The sequence below is a fragment of the Homarus americanus genome, unplaced genomic scaffold (assembly GCF_018991925.1).
Source record: "Homarus americanus isolate GMGI-L3 unplaced genomic scaffold, GMGI_Hamer_2.0 scaffold35450, whole genome shotgun sequence".
NCBI classification, from domain to species: domain Eukaryota; kingdom Metazoa; phylum Arthropoda; class Malacostraca; order Decapoda; family Nephropidae; genus Homarus; species Homarus americanus.
Genome location: NW_024737763.1, coordinates 211,744 through 223,191, shown reverse-complemented (window position 1 = coordinate 223,191; position 11,448 = coordinate 211,744).

Sequence of the window (11,448 nt, the reverse complement as noted above, 5' to 3'; positions counted from 1 at the left end):
AACGCGTCTGCCAGCTCTCCTCCACCCCACAATGACACACTTATGGAAGCTACGCCAGATCAACGTTCGCCAGCCTTCCTCCTCCAATTCCCCACACGACACACTTATGGAAGCTACGCTGTGACTAACGTTCACTCAGCCTTCCCTCCTCCAATTCCCCACAATGACACACACTTATGGAAGTTTCACAGACTAACGTTCCACCAGCCTCTCCTCCACCCCACAATGACACGCACTTAATGGAAGCTTACGCCAGACTAACGTCCAGCCTTCCCTCCTCCAGCTCCACACAATGACATTAACTTATGGGAAGCATGCCAGACTAACGTTCGCCAGCCTCCTCCTCCACCCCATAATGACACACTTATGGAAGCTACGCCAGACTAACGTCTGCCAGCCTTCCCTCTCCACCCCCACACAATGACACACACTTATGGAGTTTTCACAGACTAACGTTCACCAGCCTTCCTCTCCTCCACCCCCACAATGACACACTTTATGGAAGCATGCCAGACTAACGTCTGCCAGCCTTCCCTCCTCCACCCCACACGACACACACACTCCTATGGAAGCATGCCAGACAACGTTCGCCAGCCTTCCCTCCTCCACCCCACAATGACACACTCTATGGAAGCTTACGCTAGATCAACGTCTGCCAGCCTTCCTCCCTCCACCCCACAATGACACACTTATGGAAGCTTACGCCAGACTAACGTTCACCAGCCTTCCCTCCTCCACCCCCCACAATGACACACTCCTGATGGGAAGCTGGCGCCAGACCAACGTTCGCCAGCCTTCCTCCTCCACCCCACAATGACACACTTTATGGAAGCTACGCCAGACTAACGTTCACCAGCCTTCCCTCCTCCACCCCCACACAATGACACACTTATGGAAGCATGACTAACGTCTGCCAGCCTTCCTCCACCCCACAATGACATTAATTTTATGGAAGCTTACGCCAGACTAACGTTCACCAGCCTTCCTCCTCCACCTCCCCACAATGACACACTTATGGTGCTTGGGCGCTGACTAACGTTCACCAGCCTTCCTCCACCCACAATGACACACTTATGGAAGCTACGCCAGACTAACGTTCGCCAGCCTTCCTCCTTCCACCCCACAATGACACACTTATGGAAGCCACAGCCAGACCAACGTCTGCCAGCCTTCCCTCCTCCACCCCACAATGACACACTTATGGAAGCTACGCCAGACTAACGCCCGCCAGCCTTCCTCTCCTCCACCCCACAATGACACACTTATGGAAGCTACGCCAGACTAACGTTCACCAGCCTTCCTCTCCACACCCCACAATGACACACTTATGGAAGCTACGCCAGACTAACGTTCGCCAGCCTTCCCCTCCTCCACCCCACAATGACACACTTATGGAAGCTACGCTGACTAACGTTCGCCAGCCTTCCCTCTCCTCCATCCCACAATGACACACTTATGGAAGCTACGCCATGCTAACGTTCGCCAGCCTTCCCTCCACCCCACAATGACACACTTATGGAAGCTACGCCAGACTAATGTTCGCCAGCCTTCCCTCCACCCCACAATGACACACTTATGGAAGCTACGCCAGACTAACGTTCACCAGCCTTCCCTCCACCCCACAATGACACACTTATGGAAGCTACGCCAGACTAACGTTCGCCAGCCTTCCCTCCACCCCACAATGACACACTTATGGAAGCTACGCCAGACTAACGTTCGCCAGCCTTCCCTCCACACCACGATGACACATATCCGCCGGAGAGAGAGAGAGAGAGAGAGAGAGAGAGAGAGAGAGAGAGAGAGAGAGAGAGAGACTCAGTACTAATGGCGTCGTGGGAACCAGGCCTCTGGTACTCTTAAGAGGATTACTGAGACAGCTGTTTTAATACATACATACATGCATGCATACATACATACATACATACATACATACATACATACATACATACATACATACATACATACATACATACATACATACATACATACATACATACATACATACATACATACATACATACATACATACATACATACATACATACATACATACATACATACATACATACATACATACATACATACATACATACATACATACATACATTACATTACATTACATTACATACATATATACATACACACATACATACATAAACAAACAAACAAACAAACACCGTGACCACCTATAAGGCTTCACATCACCCAAAATTAAATCCGACAAATAATTAACTTTATACCGACACATGTAACATATCGGTTCCTTTAATAACTGGCAATAATTAAACTCCATTACCGTCAAGAGTATAATTAATAATACTTCCCTTATGTCACTACTATAATGTGATTGGTTTACCGTCCATCATAATAATAATAATAATAATAATAATAATAATAATAATAATAATAATAATAATTCAGATAAATACAAAAATAAAAATAAAATAATAATGATAATAAAAATAATAATAATAATAATAATAATAATAATAATAATAATAATAATAATAATAATAATAATAATAATAATAATAATTCAGATAAATACAAAAATAAAAATAAAATTATAATAATAATAATAATAATAATAATAATAATAATAATAATAATAATAATAATAATAATAATAATAATAATAATAATAACGGTTAGTAATTGATAAGCAGGAGACGTCATAAAAATAATCATAATAATCGAAAGAAGAAATAATTGAAAAATAATTATGATAATTACGTATAATCACTGAAGGTCTCGTTTAATGGAGGATACGACAGAGAGAGAGAGAGAGAGAGAGAGAGAGAGAGAGAGAGAGAGAGAGAGAGAGAGAGAGAGAGAGAGAGAGAGAGAGAGAGTAAACAAACACACACTGTCAGCTATCAGCACTCATAAACTACAAAACAAACCCAGAACATTATAAAATAAACACACACACACACACACACACACACACACACACACACACACACACACACACACAATGGCCCCCTGTGTGTGGTGAGCTGTCCGTAGTGGGCTAACTAGCGGCGGCGCCAGCCAAAACCAAGAACATAAATACATTCCTTTTCGCTTGTTTACCAAGACTTTACTAGAGCTGTGGCTTGGTCTGTGTTATTGCTGTTATTAATGACGTTATTTCTTCTGTTGGTCTGTGTTATTGCTGTTATTAATGACGTTATTTCTTCTGTTGCTCTGTTATTGCTGTTATTGATGTTATTAATGACGTTATTTCTTCTGTTGATCTGTTTTGCTGTTATTGGTGATTTGTGTTGTGTTATTGTCTTCTGTTGTTAATCTGTTATTGTTGTTATTTATGTGTCTTCTGTTCCTTCGTCTGTTTGGGCGGAGAGAGAGAGAGAGAGAGAGAGAGAGAGAGAGAGAGAGAGAGAGAGAGAGAGAGAGAGAGAGAGAGAGAGAGAGAGATTGCTGTGGTTGTGATCGTTGATTGTGTGTGCTGTGTATGTATGTATGTATGTATGTATGTGTGTGTGTATGTATGTACGTATGTATGTATGTATGTATGTGTGTGTGTATGTATGTATGTATGTATGTATGTATGTATGTATGTATGTATGTATGTATGTCTTTTTCCATAATATACATATCTAATACTTACAAATATACACACATCACCACAACTACAACCACCATCCATCACCACCACAACCACCATTATTATCATAGCCACAATAACCATCACCATTACCAAAACCACTATGACAACCACTATCATCACAACCACCACTACCACCACCATCACAACCACCACCATCACCACAACCACTATGACAACCACCATCATCACAACCACCACTACCACCATCAATATCCCAATCACCATCATCACAACCACCACAACCACCATCTTCACAACCACAACTACCATCACAACCACCACTACCACCATAACTAAAAAAAAACAGAAAAAAACTGGAACTACCTAAAACTCAATGTTGAAGGTCTATCTTTGCATGTACCCAAGACCGACCTAACTTGATCATCAAAACATGACCCCAAATACCCTTAACCAATCACTAAGAGGTCATTAAAATACCCCTATACCCTAGATATTGACCCAAGGAAGATGATAGTGAAGTTCCCTTGACAATAGCTCTCAGTTTTCCTAAGTTGTGGATGGACAAAACTCTTCCAAGATTTTTATTTTTTTTGGGGGGGGAAGGTGTTTTTTTTTTAAGCGACATAAAACAGAGAGAAAGAAGTTGGGTGACACATCGATTTTCGACGTTCAGAGGCGGACCTCGAGCCTGTATATCACACCCCCTCGCCTCTTCCTCCTCCATCCCTGGCCTGGCTTGGACTGGCTTGGTTGTGTCACTTACCCCCTTCTATTGGGCTGCACTTCACTTCCCCTCCCCTGAGCTGGCTGTATCACTTATCCCCCTCCCTTGGCCTAGCCGTGTCACCTCCCCAGCTCTATATCCGAGCCGTGTCACCTCATATCCTGGCCGTGTCACCTCCCTGGTCTGGCCGTGTCACCCCCTGAATCACCACCTGTTGTGTAATAGGAGTGAGGCGTAAGGACGAAATTGGATGATGAAAATTGGTCTATCATTCAGGAGAGTTAAAGAGGTCGCATGGTGTGTGGCTGTCAGGTAGGTTATACTAGGGACAGCGGCTACAGCAACACTACAGGTACAGCAATAAGAACAGGGGCAAGCTAACTACAGCTACAAGTACAGGGGCAAGTTAACTACAGCTACAAGTACAGGGACAGGTTAACTACAGGTACAGCAATAAGAACAGGGGCAAGCTAACTACAGCTACAAGTACAGGGGCAAGTTAACTACAGCTACAAGTACAGGGACAGGTTAACTACAGCTACAAGTACAGGGACAGGTTAACTACAGGTACAGCAATAACTACAGAGACAGGTTAACTACAGCAACAGCAATAATTACAGAGACAGGTTAACTACAGCTACAGCTACAAGTACAGAGACAGGTTAACTACAGCTACAGCATTAACTACAGCGACAGGTTAACTACAGCTACAAGTACAGGGACAGGTTAACTACAGCTACAAGTACAGGGACAGGTTAACTACAGCTACAAGTACAGGGACAGGTTAACTACAGGTACAGCAATAACTACAGAGACAGGTTAACTACAGCAACAGCAATAATTACAGAGACAGGTTAACTACAGCTACAGCATTAACTACAGCGACAGGTTAACTACAGCTACAAGTACAGGGACAGGTTAACTACAGCTACAGCATTAACTACAGCGACAGGTTAACTACAGCTACAAGTACAGGGACAGGTTAACTACAGCTACAGCTACAAGTACAAGGACAGGTTAACTACAGCTACAAACAATAACTACAGGTACATCAATAACTACAGAGACGAGTTAACTACAGCTACAAGTACAGGGACAGGTTAACTACAGCTACAAGTACAGCCACAGGTTAACTACAGCTACAAGTACAGCCACAGGTTAACTACAGCTACAACAATAACTACAGGGACAGGTTAATTAAGTACAGGTAAAGGTATACATCAAATCTTCCCTCCGTCCCATAAGAGAGGGAGAGGGAGAGAGGGAGAGGGGAGAGAGAGAGAGAGAGAGAGAGAGAGAGAGAGAGAGAGAGAGAGAGAGAGAGAGAGAGAGAGAGAGAGAGAGAGAGAGAGAGAGAGAGAGAGAGAGAGAGAGAGAGAGAGAGAGAGAGAGGTGCTAGGGAAGGGAGGGGATGAGGGAGGGTGAGAGAAGGGGAGAGAAGGTGAGGGAAGGGTAGTGAGGGGAAGGGAGTGTAGAGTTAGGGGGTAGAAAGGAAAGGGTGAGGAAGAGGAGGGGAGAGAAGGGTAGGAGGGAGAGACGAGGGGAAAAGGGGAGGGGTAAGTGTATTAGAAGGGGTGATGTACACACTACCCTTTACTGAAGAGCATAGTGTGTGTGTGTGTGTGTGTGTGTGTGTGTGTGTGTGTGTGTGTGTGTGTGTGTGTGTGTGTTCTCTCTTTTTTATGTCTGTCTTCTTATATGTCTCCACACACACACACACACACACACACACAGGTAACATTACAGGTTAATTAAAGAGTTACCTGGCCCCAGTAGCGTTGCCACACAGCCTGGGAGAGCCGTAGTCAGGATGATCTGTACCATTCTCGAAGAACCAGTTCGTCTTGTTGTCCAGCCACCTGTAACGACCAATACAGTAGTTATGTAACGCCTCTAACGACCAATACAGTAGTTATGTAACACCTCTAACGACCAATACAGTAATTTTGTAACGCCTCTAACGACCAATACAGTAGTTATGTAACGCCTCTAAATAAACAAAAGTCACATATGAATAACTCCTGTAACAGATACATAATTACACCTGTAAATAAAAGAGTAATCGGACAATACCTGGAGTGAATCGGACAATACCTGGTGTGAATCGGACAATACCTGGTGTGAATCGGACAATACCTGGTGTGAATCGGACAATACCTGGTGTGAATCGGACAATACCTGGAGTGAATCGGACATCACCTGGTGTGAATCGGACAATACCTGGTGTGAATCGGACAATACCTGGAGTGAATCGGACATCACCTGGTGTGAATCGGACAATACCTGGTGTGAATCGGACAATACCTGGAGTGAATCGGACATCACCTGGTGTGAATCGGACAATATCTGAATCGGACAATATCTAGTGTGTGAATCTGGAGGGACATCACCTGGTGTGAATCGGACAATACCTGGTGTGAATCGGACAATACCTGGAGGAATCGGACAATATCTAGTGTGAATCGGACAATACCTGGTGTGAATCGGACAATACCTGAATCGAGTGAATCGGACAATACCTGTGAATCGGACACCGTGGACAATACCTGTGAATCGGACAATACCTGGTGTGAATACCGGACAATACCTAGTGTGAATCGGACAATACCTAGTGTGAATCGGACAATACCTGGTGAATCGGACAACACCTGTGTGAATCGGACAATACCTGGAGTGAATCGGACAATACCTGGAGTGAATCGGACAATACCTGGTGTGAATCGGACAATACCTGGAGTGAATCGGACAATACCTAGTGTGAATCGGACAATACCTAGTGTGAATCGGACAATACCTGGTGTGAATCGGACAATACCTGGTGTGAATCGGACAATACCTGGAGTGAATCGGACAATACCTGGTGTGAATCGGACAATACCTGGTGTGAATCGGACAATACCTAGTGTGAATCGGACAATACCTAGTGTGAATCTCCCTCTATCACAGGGGTTCTCAACCAGGGGGGGAATTCAGGTTTTCAGGGGGGGGGGGAACTGATTCGGGAGCAAGAGATATGTTCAATGATAAATCAATCACAGAATTTTGGCCCTTGATGTGCGATTCCTACCCAAAAGTGGCAGAAAGAGCTATCCGTGCATTGCTTCCGTTTGTGTCGACATATCTTTGTGAGTCAGGCTTTTAAACTCTGTTGCAAATTAAAGCGAAGCAACGTAGTAGATTAGAGATAGCAAATGCCCTGCGTTGTGCCCTTTCAAGCACTCCTCTGCGTATCCCAGAATTGGCGAAGAAAATACAATCACAGGTTTCTCATTGACTGTAATCTTCATCTGAATAAAATTAATTACAAATTTACAATATCCTGGTATTCTATTGAACTTTTTGTTTATTGCATTATGCTTCAGTTTGGTCTGTTAAGTAATTCATTATAAATATAAAAAACTATTTTACTTTTATTCAAGTTTTATAAATCCATCAACATTTTCAATTGGCATTTAATTTGTAAAACTCCACTATAAAAATAATCCATGAAAATTGTAAATGTATATGTACTAATATGGAAAAAATAAAGGATTTTCAGTATTATATGCATATTATTTGGAATGCACTTTTTGAGGCAGACAATCTTGGAAAGGAGGGGGAATGACATTCTGACATGGTGAAAGGGGTGCATGGGGCAAACAAGGTTGAGAACCACTGCTTTATAACTTGTCACTTCACTATCTATCTACATTTAAGATTCTCTCTCTCTCTCTCTCTCTCTCTCTCTCTCTCTCTCTCTCTCTCTCTCTCTTCCCCTCTTCTCTCTCTCTCTCTCTCCTCTCCTCTTCCTCTCTCTCTCTCTCTCTCTTCCTCACTCTTTTCCTCTCTCTCTCTCTCTCTCTTCCTCCTCTCTTCCTCCCTCTCTCTCTCTCTCTCTCTCTCCTCCTCTCTCTTCCCTCTCTCCTCCTCCCTCTCTCTCTCTCTCCTCTCTCTCTCTTCTCCCTCTCTCTCTCCCTCTCTTTTCTCTCTCTCCCTCTCACCTGACACCCCTCTTACCTCCTGTCGCCTCCCCTCCATTAAGATAACTCTCACTTCCTCCCCATTGTAAACTCTTCTTTCCTCTCTTTCTTTCTTTATCGCATTTTGTTTAGTCTCTCTCTCTCTCTCTCTCTCTCTCTCTCTCTCTCTCTCTCTCTCTCTCTCTCTCTCTCCGCTATATCTAAGACACTCTCTCTCTGTGCACAGTGACATAGACAGACACAAAGACCATAGACTGACAGTACATACAGACAGACAGACAGACAGACAGACAGACAGACAGACAGACAGACAGACAGACAGACAGACAGACAGACAGACAGACAGACAGACGAAGACAGACAGACAGATAGATAGATAGATAGATAGATAGATAGATAGATAGATAGATAGATAGATAGATAGATAGATAGATAGATAGATAGATAGATAGATAGATAGATAGATAGATAGATAGATAGATAGATAGATAGATAGATAGATAGATAGATAGATAGATAGATAGATAGAGACAACAATGCAAACCAGCTGACTGTCAGTACCAGGGCCTGTCAGTACCAGGGGCCTGTCAGCACCCGGGGCCGTCAGTACCAGGGGCCGTCACCGGGGGCCTGTGGTACCAGGGGCGTGTCCAGTACCAGGGGCCTGTCTCAGTATCAGGGCCTGTCAGTATCAGGGGCCTGTCAGTACCAGGGCCTGTCAGTACCAGGGGCCTGTCAGTACCAGGGCCTGTCAGTACCAGGGGCCTGTCAGTATCAGGGGCCTGTCAGTACCAAGGGCCTCATACCAGGGGCCTGTCAGTACCAGGGGCCTGTCAGTATCAGGGGCCTGTCAGTACCAGGGGCCTGTCAGTACCAGGGGCCTGTCAGTACCAGGGGCCTGTCAGTACCAGGGGCCTGTCAGTATCAGGGGCCTGTCAGTATCAGGGGCCTGTCAGTACCAGGGGCCTGTCAGTACCAGGGGCCTGTCGTATCAGGGGTCTGTCAGTATCAGGGCCTGTCAGTACCAGGGGCCCGTCAGTACCAGGGGCCTGTCAGTACCAGGGGCCTGTCAGTACCAGGGGCCTGTCAGTATCGGGGTCTGTCAGTATCAGGGGCCTGTCAGTACCAGGGGCCCGTCAGTACCAGGGCCTGTCAGTACCAGGGTCTGTCAGTATCAGGGCCTGTCAGTACAGGGGCCCGTCAGTACCAGGGGCCTGTCAGTACCAGGGGCGTGTCAGTACCAGGGGCCTGTCAGTATCAGGGGCGTGTCGGTATCAGGGGCCTGTCAGTACCAGGGCCTGTCAGCACCAGGGGCCTGTCAGTACCAGGGGCCTGTCAGTACCAGGGGCCTGTCAGTACCAGGGGCCTTTCAGTACGAGGGCCTGTCGAGTACCAGGGGCCTGTCAGTACCAGGGGCCTGTCAGCACCCGGGGCCTTGTCAGTACCAGGGGTCTGTCAGTACCAGGGGCCTGTCAGTATCAGGGGCCTGTCAGTATCAGGAGCCTGTCAGCACCCGGGGCCTGTCAGTACCAGGGGTGTGTTAGTACCAGGGGCCTGTCAGCCATGTCAACACCAACTGACTGTCAACACCAACTGACTGTCAACACCAGCTGACTGTCATCACCAACTGACTGTCAACAGCAGCTGACTGTCAACACCAACTGACTGTCAACACCAGCTGACTGTCAACACCAACTGACTGTCAACACCAGCTGACTGTCAACAGCAGCTGACTGTCAACAGCAGCTGACTGTCAACAGCAGCTGACTGTCAACAGCAGCTGACTGTCAACAGCAGCTGACTGTCAACAGCAGCTGACTGTCAACACCAGCTGACTGTCAACACCAGCTGACTGTCAACACCATCTGACTATCAACACCAACTGACTGTCAACACCAACTGACTGTTAACACCAACTGACTGTCAACACCAACTGACTGATAACACCAACTGACTGTCAACACCAACTGACTGTTAACACCAACTGACTGTCAACACCAACTGACTGTTAACACCAGCTGACTGTCAACACCAGCTGGTAGAAAGGGTCGCGTGTAAAGTTGGGAGGTAACTCTGTTTACAATTTACAGGCTTTTACCTTGTCTGGGAACACTGTGTTAGGAAGGGCCCCACCAGCTGCCTACAACACCAGCAACTAACACTACAAAAGCGAATAAACCAACAACTACAACACTTACTAACCTAACTTAACCCTAACCTAACCTAACCTAACCAAATCTAACCTAACCAAACCTAACCTAACCTAACCTAACCTAACCCCACAACCTAACCCAACTAACCTAACCCAACCTAACCTAACCTCGGCCTAACCTAACCTAACCTAACCTGGCCTAACCTAACCTAACCTGGCCTAACCTAACTAACCTGGCCTAACCTAACCTAACCTAACCTGGCTAACCTAACCTAACCTGGCCTAACCTAACCTAACCTGGCCTAACCTAACCTAACCTAACCTGGCTTTGGGATTCTCAAGGTGACTTACGATTGCAACTGATGGCGGTGAGGGAACGAGCTGAGTTAAGATGTTAGTTCTCACACCACAATAACAATAACAACAATAGCAACAATAAAAATAACAACAATAACAACAACACCAACAAAAATAACAAAAACCAAACAAACATCAATAACAACAACCACCTCAACAACAACAACAACAAACACGTCAGCATGAACGAACACACAAGGAAAATCGCTAATATTGTCCACCTGTCACCTGGGGAGTCACACCTGGGTTGTTTTATTAAATCCAGGAGAGAGAGAGTCATACACGCATCACACATATAACACAATATACAGACATACATTCCCCCACACACACACATACACACCACCCTCCTACACACACACACTCACCCCACTCCCCCCACACACACACACACCCCCCCCACACACACCTCACCATCAAGAGAGAGTCAGTAACCCGTGGGCCACAGGCAATATATATAAACAGGGTCAGTAGAGCCAAGCCACAGTGAGTCTTTCCATATTTCACCTCCGCGAAATTAACCTTCCTGTGTACCGGCTATTTTGGCTGTAAACACACACACACACACAAACACACACACCTCCCACACACACACACACACACACACACACAAACACACACACACACACACACACACACACACGCGCGCCTGCGCACACACACACACTCCCCGATTCCA